General features: G+C 44.2%; 9 non-coding genes and 1 pseudogene across 9 annotated transcripts; 5 read left to right on the top strand and 5 right to left on the bottom strand.

The window, feature by feature from the left end:
- The first annotated feature begins 1,425 nt into the window (after positions 1–1,425).
- Positions 1,426–1,616, top strand: LOC132898359 (U2 spliceosomal RNA). The gene has a single exon (XR_009656497.1). It is a non-coding gene; the product is annotated as a U2 spliceosomal RNA (small nuclear RNA).
- A 1,306-nt stretch (positions 1,617–2,922) lies between these two features.
- trnaq-uug (transfer RNA glutamine (anticodon UUG)) lies at positions 2,923–2,994 on the top strand. Its single transcript has one exon. It is a non-coding gene; the product is annotated as a tRNA-Gln (tRNA).
- Positions 2,995–4,658: 1,664 nt separating this feature from the next.
- On the bottom strand, positions 4,659–4,731 carry trnav-aac (transfer RNA valine (anticodon AAC)). The gene has a single exon. It is a non-coding gene; the product is annotated as a tRNA-Val (tRNA).
- A 1,705-nt stretch (positions 4,732–6,436) lies between these two features.
- Positions 6,437–6,509, bottom strand: trnav-aac (transfer RNA valine (anticodon AAC)). Its single transcript has one exon. It is a non-coding gene; the product is annotated as a tRNA-Val (tRNA).
- A 1,696-nt stretch (positions 6,510–8,205) lies between these two features.
- trnav-uac (transfer RNA valine (anticodon UAC)) lies at positions 8,206–8,278 on the bottom strand. The gene has a single exon. It is a non-coding gene; the product is annotated as a tRNA-Val (tRNA).
- An 87-nt stretch (positions 8,279–8,365) lies between these two features.
- On the top strand, positions 8,366–8,437 carry trnag-ucc (transfer RNA glycine (anticodon UCC)). Its single transcript has one exon. It is a non-coding gene; the product is annotated as a tRNA-Gly (tRNA).
- A 2,667-nt stretch (positions 8,438–11,104) lies between these two features.
- LOC132896931 (U1 spliceosomal RNA) lies at positions 11,105–11,268 on the bottom strand. Its single transcript, XR_009656210.1, has one exon. It is a non-coding gene; the product is annotated as a U1 spliceosomal RNA (small nuclear RNA).
- Positions 11,269–14,003: 2,735 nt separating this feature from the next.
- trnad-guc (transfer RNA aspartic acid (anticodon GUC)) lies at positions 14,004–14,075 on the bottom strand. Its single transcript has one exon. It is a non-coding gene; the product is annotated as a tRNA-Asp (tRNA).
- A 374-nt stretch (positions 14,076–14,449) lies between these two features.
- LOC132895890 (U5 spliceosomal RNA) lies at positions 14,450–14,562 on the top strand. The gene has a single exon (XR_009655874.1). It is a non-coding gene; the product is annotated as a U5 spliceosomal RNA (small nuclear RNA).
- A 192-nt stretch (positions 14,563–14,754) lies between these two features.
- On the top strand, positions 14,755–14,930 carry LOC132898981 (U2 spliceosomal RNA; annotated as a pseudogene).
- The last annotated feature ends 3,838 nt before the right edge of the window (positions 14,931–18,768 follow it).

Raw genomic sequence — 18,768 nt, 5'->3', positions numbered from 1 at the left:
TTGGGTTCATCAAGAACATAGTTGTTTTTCAATAATAAAACTAATCCTCAAAAATACAACTTGCCTAATAATTCTGCACTCCCTGTATGGCAAGCCCCCCCCCAACTGCCCTTCCTGGCCTGCTCATTGCTCTCTGGAACCATGCCTGAGTTTCCACTGGTTCGTGCAAAACGTGCACACTTCGAAAACAATATTTTCATCTTTTACAAACAAACTATAACTCTAGAAAACTCTTTAATGGTCTTTCTAGTTTCATAACACAATTTCTTAATATTAGTATGCTGATAATGCCGATGCTGAGTGTTTTAAATATTTCCTCAATTGCACTTTTTTTTTAACAAAACCTCGATCATCTTTTCAAAGTCAAAGCTCGAATCCCCAGAGCGCCATGCGCTGCATTCGGACGAGGAGTCTGTTCCTGGGAGGTTCTAATCCCACTGGGGTTTTATCCCGGGGTTTCGTACCAGGCAGCGGATTCATTGTATTATATTTAGTTTTCAATATCTCATCTCATCTCTCATCTCATTATCTCTAGCCGCTTTATCCTGTTCTACAGGGTCGCAGGCAAGCTGGAGCCTATCCCAGCTGACTACGGGCGAAAGGCGGGGTACACCCTGGACAAGTCACCAGGTCATCACAGGGCTGACACATAGATACAGGCAACCATTCACACTCATTCATACCTACGGTCAATTTAGAGTCACCAGTTAACCTAACCTGCATGTCTTTGGACTGTGGGGGAAACCAGAGCAGCCGGAGGAAACCCACGCGGACACGGGGAGAACATGCAAACTCCACACAGAAAGGCCCTTGCCGCCCATGGGGCTCGAACCCGGACCTTCTTGCTGTGAGGCAACAGCGCTAACCGCTACACCACCATGCCGCCCCAGTTTTCAATATGATATTATTTTTCCAATATGTTATTTTTTTTTTTGTATTCTTGTCTCAGCAATGGTGAAATCGAATTTGTAAATAAAATCAGTGCCCTGACTCTACTCATCAGGCCAGAGCTCTTCTCTTTCTGTGTATGTTTTGTACAACATAAGGAAACAGTATAGTAACAATAACGGTAAAGAAATAAAACAAGAGAGGCTGGCTATGATATAAGAAAATTCTACAACCCAGAAACAGATGGGCTTTTAGGCAGTGCCTCAATCTATATATTACAGATTTCCGGGGAGAGGAATGTTAATGAGTTCAGCTTATTTTTGCAGGCTTTGCTCTGGTAGAGCTGCACATTTTTGGTGGTCAAATGTTAGAAATATTGAACTTTTTGCATGGAAACCACACACACACACCCAAAGCCCAAAGCGATGTCTCTGTTCAAAAGGATCCAGCTGTTGGGGGTGGAGTCTAGCTGTGTTTACCTTTCTGGATTTTAATATTTGGAAGTGGTATATTTAAAGCCATTGACAGTAGTAAGTTGTTGTTTCTTTGTTGTTTGTTTTAGATGAAACATAGTGTTTGTTTTTATCACTTTAATATCTGACGTGTTATTTAACTGAAAATGTTATATAAAATAGACTTTTAGACCAAGGAGCTGGAGTTGGGGTTTGCTTCTTCTGCTCCACTCATCAACCTGGTTTTATAGTATTTCCAGGAATAGTGCCTTGTCCTAAATACAAAGAAACAGCTTTCTTATTTGATATATTCTTTAAATAAAGATAATAAATGAGTTTTCTAAAGTAATGAGTGGGAATAGAGCTTTTTCTATTCTATCTGTTCACATGACATTGTAGTAGATCTAGAAATTGTCTTGTTAAAAAAATAAGTAAAGAAAAAAGTTCTTTCTTTGCTGGGTTGACCTTTTCCCCATTTCCTGGTTTTCTCCATGTTCAACAAGCTACTGGACCGTTAGTCTGCAGTAATTCTCTCCCCTAGGTCACAACCGGCCATACGATTTTTTGGCGTTTCCCAAATCGCTGCGTTTTTTTTTTTGTTCATGGAGAAAGACATGCGTTGGCCGTAAGTTTGTCTTGCAACCTGAAAAAAACGTAAGCGCCCGTAGAGTTTGTTTGACATGACAAAGAACCTCTGCAGCCAGTCTACGGCTCGAAAATCAGCACGTCACATGCGCGCCCTCCGTGCGTTTCTTGCGTTTTTTGCACGTAGACCGGCCGTAGGAGCACGTACGGCCGGTTGTGACCGAGGCTACAGATCACACAACACCCCAACTCTTTCTTTCTTTCTTTCTTTCCATCAAAAACGCTCGTTGGTCAGACATTTCTCTGCCTGTGTGCAATGGCTAATAAAGCTGTAAAGGTGTAAGTGATTGGCCCAGGCCACCTTACCCTATAACAGCTTTCTGCACCTCCAATACAGTGTCACTAACCTGGTTAAGAATAACCTAGATTTTGAGTGGTGTAAGGTGCTGTGTTTAGGTTGCAGTCTTTTCTGGAGGTGTGGACTTTAATCCCACTTCTGATATTTGCTATCGCGGGTTATTAACGGGCCATGGGTTTTATGCTCATGGTTTGCGTTTAGTGAATGCTTGTCGGGCGTTTTACCTGCATGTGAGTGAAAATGGAAACTTCAACTAGCATGCCTTTTCAGATAAATTTGTATTTTTTTTCAGTTTGTTGTGAATATCTGCCACATGTTACAATATCAGTAGGTATTTTATGTTTTTAGATGTAAAAATATTAAGTTTTAGTTTGTGGAACGACATGTGACGTTTGACTTGGATTATCATGTGGTTACAATGTCAACTGAATGTTGACATTGATAAATTACAAAACTAGAAATTAATACAAACAACAAAGAATGATTAACCATGTAGCCAGCAGTCCGGGTTCCGAGAATTTTTTTTCCAACAGGTTGACGATTTCAGGTAAAACCTTCAATCATGTGTTCATGTGCTGCTGGAATTTCATTATATCATTCAAAGGTTTGACAGTGAAAACAACCCTTTGGCTATGTCTTGGTTCCATGGTGTAATGGTTAGCACCCTGGACTTTGACTCTAGTGATCTGAGTTCAAATCTCAGTGGAACCTTTGAAGCCTTTGTTTGTGGCTTCTGAATGCACAGACTGTCTCAACTATATGCTCCTTTTGGTCAAGCAAGCTGTCACGTCCCAAACCCTTTGTTTCCGTGAAAGTGCCAGTCTTCTGAAAATTATATTACCCCTGGGAATTATACCTGATAAAACTAGACATGTTTAATAGTTTACTGTCTAAAATGTATTTTAATACGAGACCAGGAACATGTTCTGTTTATTTGGTAAAGTTTGGCTCTTTGAGTCCACCATTACAAGAATGCGTTCCTGGTAAGTTACTGTTTGTTCAAAGAAGTGACATCATATGCAAAATGCTTAAAAGTTAGTGGGCATTTCAGGCATCGTCTGTTTTGCAAATTGGAGCACGTTTTTAATGATTTTTTTTATTTATTCTGCAACAAAACTAAAACCAAAGCATGCCTCCTAAGGGGTGTGTCCTTCAAGGCAGTTCAAGTGACATTTAGCGTCAATGCAAATTTGCAGCGTTCTGATGCCATGTGCAGCCCGGTTGACCTGACCTCACTCCGTAAACGAGCAACCAAGTGGTATTTGAGAACACCACCTCCCCGTGACAAATTGCAATGTCCGTGCTTCCACAGTCAACAGACAGGTAGATAATGCCCGATTTTGTTTTTAAAGCAGCCGTCACGGACCTTGACGGAAAACCAGAGAGGCAGGGAAACCGTTCAAACGAGGTTTTGTCCCGATGGTCGTCTGCACGTAGGAGAACATGACAACCACTAATCCACAGAAAGCAATCCGGTCACGTTAAGGGTCTGTCTTTCTGGCTGTTTCGAGGGTACCTGATCTTAGCAAGGCGGGAACTGGACGTTAACGAAAGCAGAGCTCAAAAGGCAAAGCATGGCTCTGCCAGCTTTCTCAGGAGCGTCTATTCGCTTGTTAGGTGCAAGGGGAAACCACTGCACAGCAGAAAACAGGCGAAGCTTTTTCAGCGTCTCGGTTTGGGATTGTTCCAAAAGGCGCGGACGGAGCAGAGATGGCAGCTCGACATTTGTTCGCTGCCAAGTTCAAGAAAACCAGCACCGTTTCCGCCCGGTTTCGGATCGCGCACCGCTCTCGTGTTAAGCGAACGTGGTAACCAATACAATACGGAAACCACGCGTGTGTTAGCTCTTGCCTGGGCCTCAAGAAGAATGCGGGTCACCCTTAAACAATTGTCACGAGAATAGGGGCACGACCTTGGCATCGTAGAGATGAGCTGGTGGTCGAGCGTGACAAGGTTCAGCATCGAAAAGCGCTGCAACAACATGACGGGAAGAAATCAAATGCCTCGTTTGGAGGGGCCAAGGAGGGGACTGAGGACTGGTCTTTCCACTAGCAACGTAAGTACTTGTTTGCAGGCTTGAATGACATCAGTTTGCCCCTGCGTACGTTCGACCCATGAAGTGGTGAAGAAAGAGCACGGGCTCCTGCGTGTTTTCCTTTCGTTGGCAACAAGCGACAGGTGTATATTTGTCCACAAACAGAGAACTGTAGAGTCACTGTTTAAGATTTGTTCAGCAAATGTGTCCATACCTTGGCTGGTCAAAAGCAAATACTTGCTTCCGTAGTTGGCACGGACAGAGCAGAGATCACAGCTCGGCAGTCACTCACTGCCGAGTTCAAAAAATAAATAAATAAATAAATAAACCAATCCAGCGCTGTTTCTGCCCGGTCTCAAACTGGGGACCTTTCGCGTGTTAGACGAACGTGATAACCACTACACTACAGAAACCTCAGCTCTTGGACCGATCAGCTGTTGCCTGGGCCTCAAATACAGAAGCAATGGCACTTAGGCATGGGTCCCCAGGGTAAGCCTGCAGCGTTGGTGTTATAGTGGCTAGCATAGCTGCCTTCCAAGCAGTTGACCCGGGGTCTATTCCCGGCCAACGCACACCCTTTAATGCTTCGTTGCTCTGATGAAAGGCAGAGAGCATGGCGAGGCACTTGGGAGGAAACAGCAGGAACGGATCAGTTGCTCGTCACTGCCTTGCCGAGGAGGTGACCGAGGGCTGATCCTTCTGCTTTCCGCTCGCGTTGCATGTAGTCGAACAGCGTCGGTTTGCGCAAACCTGGGCGTGTTTGAAGGACACGGGCACCTGCGTGTTTGTCTTTCGTTGGCGGCAAGCTACTTTGCCTGTTTTCCACAAACGGAGACCTGCACAGTCACGGTTTGAGAGTTAATACGCAAACGTGTCTGAATGTTGGCCGGCAAATACTCGTTGAGACAGGATGAAGCATTCCAGAGTCAATGCCAATTTGCAGCGTTCTGATGCCGTGTGCAGCCCTGTTGACCTGACCTCACTCCGTAAACGAGCAACCAAGTGGTATTTGAGAACACCGCCTCCCCGTGACGAATTGCAATGTCCGTGCTTCCACAGTCAACAGACAGGTAGATAATGCCCGATTTTGTTTTTAAAGCAGCCGTCACGGACCTTGACGGAAAACCAGAGAGGCAGGGAAACCGTTCAAATGAGGTTTTGTCCCGATGGTCGTCTGCACGTAGGAGAACATGACAACCACTAATCCACAGAAAGCAATCCGGTCACGTTAAGGGTCTGTCTTTCTGGCTGTTTCGAGGGTACCTGATCTTAGCAAGGCGGGAACTGGACGTTAACGAAAGCAGAGCTCAAAAGGCAAAGCATGGCTCTGCCAGCTTTCTCAGGAGCGTCTATTCGCTTGTTAGGTGCAAGGGGAAACCACTGCACAGCAGAAAACAGGCGAAGCTTTTTCAGCGTCTCGGTTTGGGATTGCTCCAAAAGGCGCGGACGGAGCAGAGATGGCAGCTCGACATTTGTTCGCTGCCAAGTTCAGGAAAACCAGCACCGTTTCCGCCCGGTTTCGGATCGCGCACCGCTCTCGTGTTAAGCGAACGTGGTAACCAATACAATACGGAAACCACGCGTGTGTTAGCTCTTGCCTGGGCCTCAAGAAGAACGCGGGTCACTCTTAAACAATTGTCATGAGAATAGGGGCACGGCCTTGGCATCGTAGAGATGAGCTGGTGGTCGAGCGTGACAAGGTTCAGCATCGAAAAGCGCTGCAACAACATGACGGGAAGAAATCAAATGCCTCGTTTGGAGGGGCCAAGGAGGGAACTGAGGACTGGTCTTTCCACTAGCAACGTAAGTACTTGTTTGCAGGCTTGAATGACATCAGTTTGCCCCTGCGTACGTTCGACCCATGAAGCGGTGAAGAAAGAGCACGGGCTCCTGTGTGTTTTCCTTTCGTTGGCAACAAGCGACAGGTGTATATTTGTCCACAAACAGAGAACTGTAGAGTCACTGTTTAAGATTTGTTCAGCAAATGTGTCCATACCTTGGCTGGTCAAAAGCAAATACTTGCTTCCGTAGTTGGCACGGACAGAGCAGAGATCACAGCTCGGCAGTCACTCACTGCCGAGTTCAAAAAATAAATAAATGAATAAACCAATCCAGCGCTGTTTCTGCCCGGTCTCGAACCGGGGACCTTTCGTGTGTTAGACGAACGTGATAACCACTACACTACAGAAACCTCAGCTCTTGGACCAATCAGCTGTTGCCTGGGCCTCAAATACAGAAGCAATGGCACTTAGGCATGGGTCCCCAGGGTAGGCCTGCAGCATTGGTGTTATAGTGGCTAGCATAGCTGCCTTCCAAGCAGTTAACCTGGGTTTGATTCCCGGCCAACGCACACCCTTTAACGCTTCGTTGCTCTGATGAAAGGCAGAGAGCATGGCGAGGCACTTGGGAGGAAACAGCAGGAACGGATCAGTTGCTCGTCACTGCCTTGCCGAGGAGGTGACCGAGGGCTGATCCTTCTGCTTTCCGCTCGCGTTGCATGTAGTCGAACAGCGTCGGTTTGCGCAAACCTGGGCGTGTTTGAAGGACACGGGCACCTGCGTGTTTGTCTTTCGTTGGCGGCAAGCTACTTTGCCTGTTTTCCACAAACGGAGAACTGCACAGTCACGGTTTGAGAGTCAATAAGCAAATGTGTCTGAATGTTGGCCGGCAAATACTCGTTGAGTCATGATGAAGCATTCCAGAGTCAGTGCCACTTTGCAGCGTTCTGATGCCGTGTGCAGCCCTGTTGACCTGACCACACTCCGTAAACGAGCAATGAAGTGGCATTTGAGAACACCACCTCCCCGTGACGAATTGCAATGTCCATGCTTCCACAGTCAACAGAAATGTAGATCGTGCCCGATTTTGTTTTTAAAGCAGCCGTCACGGACCTTGACGGAAAACCAGAGAGGCAGGGAAACCGTGCAAACGAGGTTTTGTCCCGACGGTCGTCTGCACCTAGGAGAACATGACAACCACTAAGCTACAGAAAGCAATCCGGTCACTTTAAGGGTCTGTCTTTCTGGCTGTTTCGAGGGTACCTGATTTTAGCAAGGCGATAAATGGACGTTAAGGGAAGCAGAGCTCAAAAGGCAAAGCATGGCTCTGCCAGGTTTCTCAGGAGCGTCTATTCGCTTGTCAGGTGAAAGGGGAAAGCACTGCACAGCAGAAAACACGCGAAGCTTTTTCAGCATCTCGGTTTGGGACTGTTCCAAAAGGCATGGACGGAGCAGAGATGGCAGCTCGACATTTGTTCGCCGCCAAGTTCAAGAAAACGAGCACCGATTCCACCCGGTTTCGAATCGGGGACCGTTCTCGTGTTAAGCGAACGTGGCCGCCGCTACAGCACAGAAACCACGCGTGTGTTAGCTCTTGCCTGGGCCTCAAGAAGAACACAGATCACGCTTAAGCGACTGTCACGAGGATAGGGGCACGGCCTTGGCGTCGTAGAGATGAGCTGGTGGTCGAGTGTGACGAGGATCAGCACTGAAAAGCGCTGCAATAACATCACGGGAAGAAATCAAATGCCTTGTTTGGACGGGCCAAGGAGATGACTGAGGACTGTTCCTTCCGCTTTCCACGAGCGACGTAAGTAGTTGTTTGCAGGGTTGAATGACATCAGTTTGCCCCTGTGTACGTTCGACCCATGAAGCGGTGAACAACACGGGCTCCTGCATGTTTTCCTTTCGTTGGCAACAAGCGACAGGTGTATATTTGTCCACAAACAGAGAACTGGAGAGTCACTGTGTAAGATTTGTTCAGCAAATGTGTCCATACCTTGGCTGGTGAAAAGCAAACACTTCCGTAGTTGGCACGGTCAGAGCAGAGATCACAGCTCAGCAGTCACTCAAAAAATAAATAAATAAATAAACAAACCCACCCACTGCTGTTTCTGCCCAGTTTCGAACCGGGGACCTTTCGTGTGTAAGACGAACGTGATAACCACTACACTACAGAAACCTCAGCACTTGAACCGATCAGCTGTTGCCTGGGCCTCAAGTTCAGAAGCAATGGCACTTAGGCATCTGTCCCCAGGCCAGGCACGCAGTGTTGGTGGTATAGTGGCTAGCATAGCTGCCTTCCAAGCAGTTGACCTGGGTTCGATTCCCGGCCAACGCACACCCTTTAACGCTTCGTTTCTCTGATGAAAGGCAGAGAGCGTGGCCAGGCACCCGGGAGGAAACGGCAGCAACGGATCTGTTGCTCGTCACTGCCTTGCCAAGGCCGCTCCTTCTGCTTTCCGCTCCCGTTGCATGCAGTCGAATGGCATCGGTTTGCGCAAACCTGGGCGTGCTTCAAGGAAACGGGCGCCTGCGTGCTTGTCTTTCGTTGGCGGCAAGCTGCTTCTTTGCATGTTTTCCACAAACAGCGGACTGCACAGTCACGGTTTGAGAGTCAATAAGCAAATGTGTCTGAATGTTGGCCGGCAAATACTCGTTGAGACATGATGAAGCATTCCAGAGTCAGTGCCACTTTGCAGCGTTCTGATGCCGTGTGCAGCCCTGTTGACCTGACCTCACTCCGTAAACGAGCAACGAAGTGGCATTTGAGAACACCACCTCCCCGTGACGAACTGCAATGTCCATGCTTCCACAGTCAACAGAAATGTAGATCGTGCCCGATTTTGTTTTTAAAGCAGCCGTCACGGACCTTGATGAAAACCAGAGAGGCAGGGAAACCGTGCAAATGAGGTTTTGTTCCGACGGTCGTCTGCACCTAGGAGAACATGACAACCACTAAGCTACAGAAAGCAATCCGGTCACGTTAAGGGTCTGTCTTTCTGGCTGTTTCAAGGGTACCTGATTTTAGCAAGACGATAACTGGAAGTGCTGGCAAGGGCCTTTCTGTGCGGAGTTTGCATGTTCTCCCCGTGTCCGCGTTGGTTTCCTCCGGGTGCTCCGGTTTCCCCCACAGTCCAAAGACATGCAGTTTAGGTTAACTGGTGACTCTAAATTGACCGTAGGTGTGAAGGTGAGTGTGAATGGTTGTCTGTGTCTATGTGTCAGCCCTGTGATGACCTGGCAACTTGTCCAGGGTGTACCCCGGCTTTCGCCCATAGTCAGCTGGGATAGGCTCCAGGTTGCCTGTGACCCTGTAGAAGGATAACTCGGCTAGAGATAATGAGATGAGATGAGATGAGATAACTGAACGTTAAGGGAAGCAGAGCTCAAAAGGCAAAGTATGGCTCTGCCAGGTTTCTCAGGAGCGTCTATTCGCTTGTCAGGTGAAAGGGGAAACCACTGCACAGCAGAAAACACGCAAAGCTTTTTCAGCGTCTCGGTTTGGGACTGTTCCAAAAGGCACGGACGGAGCAGAGATCACAGCTCGACATTTGTTCGCCGCCAAGTTCAAAAAAATGAGCACCGATTCCGCCCAGTTTCGAATCGGGGACCGTTCTCGTGTTAAGCGAATGTGGCAGCCACTACAGAAGAAAGCAAATATCTGCTATGTCTGCAAATCTTATGAAGACAAGGAGGCTTAGGGACCAAAGTGCAGCATGTGTAGAAAATGTACCTGGCTCCGCATGTTGCTGGTGTTTTCGTTCTGCTCGCACAGCTTTCTGACCACCAGGGAAGAAATAACAGAACAAAGCTTCCAGGCAAGCAATGTGATCCACCATCTCTGGACTACTGTTTACTTCTGCTGCGCACTGTGCAATGCCTTCTGTCGATGACGCATTCTTGATGACAAATTTCTGCTGAAAACTCATGGAGACCCTTGCTCATGCCAAGGTTCCCAGAAGCCTGACCTAAACCCGTTCAAGAACACATTCCCTGGTGGTCGGAAATCCGTGCGAGCAGAGTGAAAATAACAACAACATGCGGAGCCAGCTACATTTTCTCCACATGCTGCGTTTTGGTGCCTGAGCCCACTTGTCTTCATAAGACTTCAAACACATCGTGCAACCTGCACTCCAGCACACAACGTCAGGGGAGGGGAAAGAAGGAAGGAAATAAATAAATAGGCAGCACGGTGGTGTAGTGGTTAGCACAGTTGCCTCACGGCAAGAAGGTTCTGGGTTTGACCCCGGCGGCCAGCGGGGGCCTTTCTGTGTGGAGTTTGCATGTTCTCCCTGTGTCTGCGTGGGTTTCCTCTGGGTGCTCCGGTTTCCCCCACAGTCCAAAGACATGCAGTTAGGTTGAAGTGGGGCGGCCTTGGGCTGGGGTGCCCTTGAGCAAGGTACCGAACCCCTGACTGCTCCCCGGGCGCTCTGGGCTGCCCACTGCTCTGTGTGTGTGTGTGTGTGTGTGTGTGTTTGTTCACTGCTTCAGATGGGTTAAATGCAGAGGATGAATTTCACTGTGCTTGAAGTGCATGTGACGAATAAAGATAGATAGATAAGCCACCAGCTCTATTTTTGACTCTGTCAGGGTTATGGAAAAGAGGAGAGAGCAGGAACGCATTCCCCCACTTTCAGAAATTATACAGTTGATATTCCTGCATGTGAGAAATTCACAAAGATCTGCACAACCCCAGTGAAATTCCCTCCATCCACGGTGCATCCTCAACAACCATTTCCTGCTCAAAACTCGTGGAAATGCTAGCTGGGTATTGAGGATAAAAAAAAGCCTGAACAAAACCTGTTTCCTAGTGTTCAGAAACCCAGCAATACACAGAACCAGAGAGATTTTTTCCACACATTAACCTTAAGAACACAGCCCTCCTTGCTCCTCAAAAACTTCAAGCAGCCAGTAGCTCTTGATATAAAACACCTGCACACTAAAAAAAAAGAAAAACTTCAAAAAGACAAACAGCTCTATCTTTGATTCCAACAGATTTATGCAAAAGAGGAGAGCACGAACACAGTCCCCCACTATCAGAAATTATGCAGTTGAGGTTTCTGTATTTGAGAAATTCATAAAGGTTAGCACAGACTGAGGATAATGGCTAGGTCTCACTTTGTGCAAACCACCTTTTTGATCATGGTATTGCCCCTGTCAGGTAAATATAAGATTCTTTACCTGGCTGAGATGTAACCCTGCAAGGGTGTAGGCTGCTCCGTGAGGGCAGGCAAAGCGTCCGAGCAGGGTTTTGCATAATTTTTGGCCCCCCCTCTTCCAAGTTATCACAAGACACTGGTGGTGATTTCATGTGCGCTCCCTCTACTGGTCAGACAAGATATGGACCCGACAAGACTTTGCACCGACCTACACGTAGCCCTTTTCCACCAACAGGGAACGGGTTCCCTTCTGGTTCGTGCACCAAAGTTTGATCCGTTCGGAGCATTTTGGTCAAAAACCCATTGGTTCAGACAGTGGTTTAATTGGCTTTTGTAAGGAGGAGGAGCCCTTACACTCACAGTGGTCAATATCTCTCAAAACATTTTTATTTATCACACCATTGGTTTAATACATATTTTATCAACTTATGGCCTACTTATTTATATCTCACATCAGTGAACATATTGCTAACTTATTAAGCCTATGTTTCACCATCAATCTACACTGTAATTTGTAAAACTTATTCACAATATACACCACCAATTCACATATTAGCAATAGTTATTTACATCTCATCAATCTGCACTATTATTTCATTACTTGTTTACATCTCACACCATCAATTCACATATTAACAATAGTTCTTTACATTTCACACCATAAATCTACATCAATCAAATCAATTGTTTGCTAAACTTACTTACATGTCACAACATCAAACCACATATCAGCAATAGCCAGTCATTAGTCAAGTCAAGTCAAGTCAACTTTATTGTCAAATATGCTATACATGCTCGACATACAGCACAGATGAAATATCAGTCCTCTCTGACCCACGGTGCAAACTGGCAATGCAATAAATAAAAACAGAATAATTGAAAAAAACAAACAAACAATATAAACAGTATAAACACTCTAGATAGGAACTAGACATAGACTAAACACTCAAACTGTATAAACAGTATAAATAAACAGTATAAACACTAGATAAGAACAAGACAGACTAAACACTCAAACAGACAATATAAACAGTATAAACACTCAAGATATGAACTAGACTAAACACTCATACACACACACACATATAAATTGGTACAAATAACCAAACAGTCAAGGGCACTTGAGGTATAGCAGGTAAACATGAAACATGAAATAAGCAGTATAAACAAACTAGCAGCTGTTAAGGTGAGGTAGTGCGGAATAGTGCAAATGGGCGAGGTAAAGTGAGATGTGCAGTCCCTGAGTTCAGTGTGTTAATGAACGATGAGATGTATGTGTGTGTGTGTGTTGGGGGGGGGGGGGGGGGGACTGTGAGGATGACATATCAGATGCTGAAGGGGGGTGTGCGAGCAGAATCTGTGGCAGGGGGCAGAGGAGAGGAGAGGAGAGGAGAGGAGAGGGGAGGGAGTTGAGCCTCCTGACTGCCTGGTGAAAGAAACTGCTCTTGAGCATGCTGGTTTTGGCCCAGAGACTCCGCAGTCTCCTCCCCGACAGCAGCAGGCTGAAGAGGCTGTGAGATGGGTGGGGTCACCTGCAATCCTGATGGCTTTGAGGGTGAGGCGGGAGTTATATATATCCATAAGAGAAGGGAGAGAGACACCAATGATCCTCTCAGCTGCTCTCACGATGCGCTGCAGAGTCTTGCAGCAGGACACGGTGCAGGCGCCGTACCACACGGTGATGCAGCTGGTCAGGATGTTCTCGATGGTGCCTCTTTAGAATGTGTGCATGATGGGGGCCGGGACTCTTGCTCTCCTCAGTTTGTGGAGGAAGTCCAGACGCTGTTGGGCTTTTTTGGCCAGTGATGCGGTGTTGTTGTTCCAGGACAGGTCTTCAGAGATGTGCACACCCAGAAACTTGGTGCTGCTCACCCTCTCCACTGCAGCACCGTTGATAGATAGGGGAGCATGCTGGGTGTGCTCTCTCCTGAAGTCCATAACAATCTCCTTCATCTTCTCCACGTTCAGATGGAGTTTGTTGTCCTTGCACCACATTACAATTTAATTTACAACTTTCCAAATAAGACTTAGATCAAGTTTCTCCTGCCTTTCGTGTCTCTGTCTACATGCTCCTGGGGAGACTCCCAGAGCGTCTGGGAGACTAGGGATGTCTGAATCATTTAATTTTGTTATTTAGTCTAGTCTTAGTACCCCACAGCAACCTCATAACTTTGGCCGACCAAAGCAACATTGGATTGGGGGTCGAGCGTGCGAGCCAATGGAAAAGTCCAGGCTGCCAGTTCTCACTATCACGAGGGAGGTTTGCTAACGCTCCATGCGCAAAGATATGTTAGCGGGCATCCATTAAATTAGCTAACTCAATTTTCTGATATTTACCTAAAAGCTAAAAACACAGAAAACTTTTTTTTGTCTGACTTTTACTAGACTTAGAATATTATTAGAACATCATCAGAGGGTCTACCATTGGCAATTTATAATAGTCATAATTGACATTAACATTAGGCATATTAAAGTATGGTCTATAGTCACTGGATTTATCAAGATCTGTTACTATTAATAAGATTCAATTGACACAAAATGTGATCATTCATATATACATGCTCAAGAGCATTTCAGCCCAACACCACCCCATGTTAACTGAACTACATGTCTTTGAACTGTGGGATTAAGCAGAGCAAACTCCACACAGAAAGGCCCCCACCAGCCTCAAACCCAGAACCCTCTTGCTGTGAGGCGACAGTGCAAACCACTCCATCCCGCTGCTACACAAGTTATTTTTAAAGCCTCCCCATCAGGGAATCGAACCCCGGTCTTCCGCGTGACAGGCGGAGATACTATCCACTATACTAACGAGGATGATTTCATTTAACAGTAAAAAATGTGGTTTGGAAAGCACTTACTGCTGGGGTCAACAGCGTTCCTGTCAATAATCAAACTCCAGCTGATGTTTTCATATTTAATTTACAGGCCTACACCCGTGATATTGGACAGATCACACAGCACTCAACTGTTCCTTTTCAAAATTCAACACCACCCACCCCGCTTGCTTATCTATCGATCGATCGATCGATCTTTCTTTCAAAAAAGCTTGTTGGTCAGACATTTCTCTGCCTGTGTGCAATGGTTAATAAAGCTATAAAGGTGTAAGAGATTGGTCCAGGCCACCTTACCCTATACCAGCTTTCTGCACTTCCAATCCAGTGTCACTAACCTGATCCAGTGTTAAGCGCAGCTCAGGTTTCTCTTCATTGACGCATAAATCTTTCGCCTTTTACTAAAGATTTCCATGGAGAGAAATGTTAATGAGTTCAGTATATTTTTCTCGGCTTTTCTCTGGCGGAGCTGAACGTTTTTAGTCAACAAATGTTAGAACTATTGATCTTTTTGCATTAAAGCATCTCCTACACGCCCCAAAAGTCGATGTCTCTCTTCAAAAGGATCAAGCTGTTGGGGGCGGAGTCTAGCTGTGTTTACCTTTCTGGATTTTAATATGTGGACGTGGTATATTTAAAGCTATTCACTGAAGTAGTTTATCATTTTTCCACATTTTAACCAGTTTCGAGTGTAATATTTATTCTAATCAATTTGATGTCTGATTTGTTCTCTTAACAAGAGCGTTATATCAAGCAGATTTTTTTTGGAACAAGGAGTGGGGATAGGGGTTTGCTCTTTCGGCTTCATGTATTAACCTGATGTTGTAGTACCTCTATCTTTGTTCTAGAAAAAGTTTATTTTTTCTTATCTGATAATTGGGCTTTTTAGAGTAGAAAATAGAAATAGTAGTTTGGGCCTTTTATTCTATACTCTCATGTGGTATTATAGTAGATTTAGGAATAGTTACCTTATTTTAAAAGAGAAAGAAAAAAAATCTTTGTTTTGCCTGCCCTAACTTTTTCCCTATTTTCTGGTTTTCTCCATGCTCAACAACACAGGTGTAGAATTGGGTGTGGGCGGTATGGGAGAGAAATGTTAACGAGTTGAACGTATTTTTGTAGGCTTTGCTCTGGCAGAGCTGAATATTTTTGGTTATCAAGTGTTAGAACTATTTATCTTTTTGCATGGAAGCATCCCCACATACACTCTACAAGGCGATGTCTCTCTTCAAAAGGATCCAGCTGTTGGAGGCGGAGTCTAGCTGTGTTTGCCTTTCTGTAATATGTAGAAGTGGTATATTTAAAACCATTAACTGCAGTAAATTATTGCTTTTTGGCCTTTGGGTTAAGCGCAAGCGTGTTATCTGTTATTAATCTAATATGTTCTGTAAATGAAAACAACTTTTTTTCTTCCACTGTTGTAAGGAACATTGAAAAATATTTTTTATTTATCAAATTGCTCAGGTTTTCAACAGATGTTCTTGGACCCGGGATTTGTTCTGCTAAGATTGGTCCTATACAAAGTAATGGTTGAAACTATTAATTACCACATCCATATTATATTCATCTTTGTCATTATTAAGAAAGTACCTTAGATAATTTAAAGATCTTTCTTGACCCATTTTTTATAATACTGTTCAAAGTGCTCCAAAATACTTTGAGATTATTTCTGTTATCATTTAATAATTTCTTATAATTTTCTTTCTTAGCAGCCCTTATAATATTAGTTAATTTATTTTTATATTTTTTATATCTATCCTCTGCCTCTTTAGTTTTCTGCTTTATGAACTCTCTATACAATGTATTTTTCTTTTTACAGGCATTTTGTAAACCCCTTGTAATCCATGGACATACTGTATGTTTGACTTTTTACTTTATTGAACAATTGGACAATTTTTATTATATGATGATATAAATATCCTCAAGAATTCCTCATATGCTTTATTTATGTCTTTTAGTCGGTATATTTCATCCCAATTTTGTGCCAGCAAGTCATTTCTAAAAGTGTTAATTGATTCCTCTGATCTAAGTCGTCTGAAAAGTTTTGTGTTTTCTGGTTTATTATTCCCAAATTTTGTTTCATAAACTGAGAAAACTGGTAAATGATCACCGATATCATTTATCAATAGTTCACTTACTAAATTGTCATTAATACTGTTAGTGAATATATTGTCAAAAGGGTGGCTCCGTGTGAGGTGATTCTGCTGGGTCGAGTAATTTTCGGGAAAAAGTACATTGTGTTGATAAAATTGTCTGTCATTTTGTGTTTATTTGGATTGAGCAGGTCAATATTGAAGTCTCCGCATATGAAAACTGTTTTGTGACTCACTTTTAAAAACATTTCCTCTATCCAGTTATTGAAGACCTCAATACTAGAATCTGGAGCTCTATATACAGTGGTGCTTGAAAGTTTGTGAACCCTTTGGAATTTTCTATATTTCTGCATAAATATGACCTAAAACATCATCAGATTTTCACACAAGTCCTAAAAGTAGATAAAGAGAACCCAGTTAAACAAATGAGACAAAAATATTATACTTGGTCATTTATTTATTGAGGAAAATGATCCAATATTACATATCTGTGAGTGGCAAAAGTATGTGAACCTTTGCTTTCAGTATCTGGTGTGACCCCCTTGTGCAGCAATAACTGCAACTAAATGTTTCCGGTAACTGTTGATCAGTCCTGCACACCGGCTTGGAGGACTATTAGCCCATTCCTCCATACAGAACAGCTTCCACTCTGGGATGTTGGTGGGTTTCCTCACATGAACTGCTCGCTTCAGGTCCTTCCACAACATTTCGATTGGATTAAGGTCAGGACTTTGACTTGGCCATTCCAAAACATTAACTTTATTCTTCTTTAACCATTCTTTGGTAGAGTGACTTGTGTGCTTAAGGTCGTTGTCTTGCTGCATGACCCACTTTCTCTTGAGATTCAGTTCATGGACAGATGTCCTTACATTTTCCTTTAGAATTCACTGGTATAATTCAGAATTCATTGTTCCATCAATGATGGCAAGCTGTCCTGGCCCAGATGCAGCAAGACAGGCCCAAACCATGATACTACCACCACCATCTTTCACAGATGGGATAAGGTTCTTATGCTGGAATGCAGTGTTTTCCTTTCTCCAAACATAACGCTTCTCATTTAAACCAAAAAGTTCTATTTTGGTCTCATCTGTCCACAAAACATTTTTCCAATAGCCTTCTGTCTTGTCCACGTGATCTTTAGCAAACTGCAGATGAGCAGCAATGTTCTTTTTGGAGAGCAGTGGCTTTCTCCTTGCAACCCTGCCATGCACACCATTGTTGTTCAATGTTCTCCTGATGGTGATGATGAACATTAACATTAGCCAATGTGAGAGAGGCCTCCAGTTGCTTAGAAGTTACCCTGGGGTCCTTTGTGACCTTGCCGACTATTACACGCCTTGCTCTTGGAGTGATCTTTGTTGGTCGACCACTCCTGGGGAGGGGAACAATGGTCTTGAATTTCCTCCATTTGTACACAGTCTGTCTGACTGTGGATTGGTGGAGTCCAAACTCTTTAGAGATGGTTTTGTAACCTTTTTCAGCCTGATGAGCATCAACAACGCTTTTTCTGAGGTCCTCAGAAATCTCCTTTGTTCATGCCATGATACACTTCCACAAACATATGTTGTGAAGATCAGACTTTGATAGATCCCTGTTCTTTAAATAAAACAGGGTGCCCACTCACACCTGATTGTCATCCCATTGATTGAAAACACCTGACTCTAATTTCACCTTCAAATGAACTGCTAATCCTAGACGTTCACATACTTTTGCCACTCACAGATATGTAATATTGGATCATTTTCCTCAATAAATAAATGACCAAGTATAATATTTTTGTCTCATTTGTTTAACTGGGTTCTCTTTATCTACTTTTAGGACTTGTGTAAAAATCTGATGATGTTTTAGGTCATATTTATGCAGAAATATAGACAATTCTAAAGGGTTCACAAACTTTCAAGCACCACTGTATACAACTAACAATTACATTTTTATGTTTCTCTCTGCAAATTTCAGCTGTTATGCATTTCAGTGTGTTGTCAATTACTGTTGATATACTTTCCATCACACTGAATTTCAAGTCCCTATCCACAAATATGGCCACTCCCCCTCCACTCTTGTTTTGTCTATTTATGTAGTTGAATTCATAGCCCTCCAGCTCAAAGTCCGTGCCTTTGACGTTATGTATTCAAGTTTCAGATATTGCTACGATGCTGAACAGATGCGAAAACTGATGTAGATATTCCTTGATGAGATTGAAATTTGCATACATGCTTCTGCTATTGAAGTGGATAATTGAGAGTTTGCCATCAGCTTTAATGGTCTGATTGAACTGTTCATCAGTGTAATAACAGCAGTTGTTGTTAATGGCAGAGAAGAAATTATTGTCCCGGTCTATATCATATTCCAAATCCTGTGATTTGTGATCAGTGTACACAAATGATTGTAGTTCCAGTAAATCCTGTTCTGTAATCCTCTGAGATGTGTGGCTTATGGTCCCGCTCATGATGGTCACTGATACTTTTCCAGGTCCTCGATATTTTTAACAACCAATACTTTGGCCTCCTCAGGTGTACCGTTTAGCTTAATAAACACCCTGCAGTTTGTCATCCAAGTATTCTGGATTTTCCTCTGTTTCTTTAA

The sequence above is a fragment of the Neoarius graeffei genome, chromosome 1 (assembly GCF_027579695.1).
Source record: "Neoarius graeffei isolate fNeoGra1 chromosome 1, fNeoGra1.pri, whole genome shotgun sequence".
Lineage (NCBI taxonomy): Eukaryota > Metazoa > Chordata > Actinopteri > Siluriformes > Ariidae > Neoarius > Neoarius graeffei.
Note: the sequence above shows the minus strand (reverse complement) of the source record. Positions and strands in the feature narration are given on the sequence as shown.